This window comes from Schistocerca piceifrons, unplaced genomic scaffold (assembly GCF_021461385.2).
Source record: "Schistocerca piceifrons isolate TAMUIC-IGC-003096 unplaced genomic scaffold, iqSchPice1.1 HiC_scaffold_1379, whole genome shotgun sequence".
Classification (NCBI taxonomy): domain Eukaryota; kingdom Metazoa; phylum Arthropoda; class Insecta; order Orthoptera; family Acrididae; genus Schistocerca; species Schistocerca piceifrons.
Window position 1 is genome coordinate 47,501 of NW_025727212.1, and position 2,500 is coordinate 50,000.

At 58.0% G+C, this 2,500-nt stretch overlaps 1 non-coding gene across 1 annotated transcript in view; it reads left to right on the plus strand.

Moving 5' to 3' along the window:
• The first annotated feature begins 2,062 nt into the window (after positions 1-2,062).
• LOC124733091 overlaps positions 2,063-2,500 on the plus strand; it is a 1,909-nt gene continuing 1,471 nt past the window's right edge. The window contains exon 1 of the ribosomal RNA XR_007008905.1: positions 2,063-2,500. This exon is cut by the window's right edge and continues 1,471 nt beyond it. This is a non-coding gene — a ribosomal RNA (small subunit ribosomal RNA).

Sequence of the window (2,500 nt, forward strand, 5' to 3'; positions counted from 1 at the left end):
GTGCCCTAACCTAACCCATGTTGTGCCCTAACCTAACCCATGTTGTCCCCTAACCTAACCCATGTTGTCCCCTAACCTAACCCATGTTGTCCCCTAACCTAACCCATGTTGTGCCCTAACGTAACCCATGTTGTGCCTTAACGTAACCCATGTTGTGCCTTAACGTAACCCATGTTGTGCCTTAACGTAACCCACGTTGTCCGCTAACGTAACCCACGTTGTCCGCTAACGTAACCCACGTTGTCGCCTAAACCTGCTCTGTAATTGTTATACGACTCGTTCAATTAGTGTAGTGTTGCCCACCCGCAACCCTCGCAATATAGTTCGCTACTCGCACTGCCCGCTCCCCTGTGTATCGCTTCATGTTAAACACCTTGCAAGTCTTGCTGACTTTCCACATGCTCCTGCTGTACACTGTAATGTGGATGGCAGCAGGACGTACATGCCGCCCCCCCCCCCCCCCACCCCTCCCCACGTCCCCACGTCCCCACCTTGCCCCCTGCCTTCGCAAGCTGGTTGGTGACAAGTTTGCATGTTCAATGCCCTTCGCATGCGACGTACGCAGGCTACGTTGTGGTGCGGCCTGTGTCAACTGTCCGCTGATGTCGTACGCGTGAACCACAATCTGTACTGCACATTCGTCCTTATGTACTGAATGATACATCGTGGCACATGTGTGACCGTACAACGACTGCGCCCAAAAACGGCGGACCATACAGTGCAAATATTGTGCACGCAGCTACGTGTCGTCTCCCTATGAGAGCTGGATTGCAGTGTGGTACGCCATAGAGACGTGTGGGAGGAACGGACGCCGTGGATGGCGATCAGCATGAGCTGTGTGTTGATGTATTCGGACCTAGTCGTCTCTCCTCAAACACCGTGATAGCATGGTGCACCGCGTTCCATATCTGCGACATGCTACAGAGGCCGGTTGACAGTCGTTCGAGCAATGGACATCGCATACGTACGGGGGCCACCTTCCACGTATTGTCTAGGCGTGCACATTTTGTTGCGTGTATGTGGGCAGACGTAGTGTGGCGTGACACCTGACACAGGCATGCAATAATCGTTGAAGTTGCTAATGGCGATGGACGCCTACGTTTTCTGGTGAAGTTACGCAAATGAAGAAATGGTAACCCGTTGTGGTGCGGTTGTTCTCGCTAGGGGTGAATCGGTGATGGCGACGATAGGTTGAGGTACTAACCGGTTGTTCCAGCGATACCCACCATGCCGATGAAACTGAACGGCATCTGGGTGTGAAGCGATACGCGGTGGTGGCTGGGTGGGACCGTCCCCGGCCGGTGAGGGGGCGCCTCCCGGCGTGCTGGCCGCGCGGTGCGTGGGCGCACGCGCTACAGCCGGCTGGTGGGGGCGGCCAGTGGCAGGCGCGCCGGCCGACGGACGCGGCAGGCGTCGCAGCTGCGCGCCGGCGCACCCTGCGCGCGGCGCCGTGCGGCCAAAGTAGGTCCTCGCGGGCCCGGTGCGAAGCGCGGTGGACATCTTCAGTGTGCTGGTCCGATTGAGGACTGTGTGCGTTGAGGATGCGCCGCCGCCCGGCGCTCGGCGCCGCGACGCCGTCTGCTGCTCGGTCGCCCCAGCGGTTCTCGCTGGTGGTTTGTATCGCAGCTGTGCGGATGTGTTGGCGCGTGCGCTGTGCTGGGAGAGTTCGCTTCGGCACCCAAGTGGGGCTTTTGTCCTTCTGTGGCGCTGGCGTTGGAGCTGCCGGTCACCGTAGGTGGCGCGTGTTGTCTCCCGCCGGCAATGCCACGACAGCACGCTCCCGGGCCTCTGTCGGCAGCGGCAAGCTCAGTTGGGAGCACGGGTGGTCGCACCGAAAGCGTCTACTCGCCTAACTCCGGGCGATTGCGCCTCTCTCGAACCCGACCAAGTACTTGGGACGGCGCTGCGCGCCGCCGGGACCTGAGAGGGTTTCGAGGTGTATTGTGCAGGGGAGCTCAGCCTCCTCCTGTTTGCAGAATGATTGAGCGGACGCTTGCGTGTTCGCGCGGGCCCCCGGGACACACTCCCGGGCGGCCGGCTGCTCAGCTCTAGTTGGCGCAGCTCCCTGGTTGATCCTGCCAGTAGTCATATGCTTGTCTCAAAGATTAAGCCATGCATGTCTCAGTACAAGCCGCATTAAGGTGAAACCGCGAATGGCTCATTAAATCAGTTATGGTTCCTTAGATCGTACCCACGTTACTTGGATAACTGTGGTAATTCTAGAGCTAATACATGCAAACAGAGTCCCGACCAGAGATGGAAGGGACGCTTTTATTAGATCAAAACCAATCGGTCGGCTCGTCCGGTCCGTTTGCCTTGGTGACTCTGAATAACTTTGGGCTGATCGCACGGTCCTCGTACCGGCGACGCATCTTTCAAATGTCTGCCTTATCAACTGTCGATGGTAGGTTCTGCGCCTACCATGGTTGTAACGGGTAACGGGGAATCAGGGTTCGATTCCGGAGAGGGAGCCTGAGAAACGGCTACCACATCCAAGGAA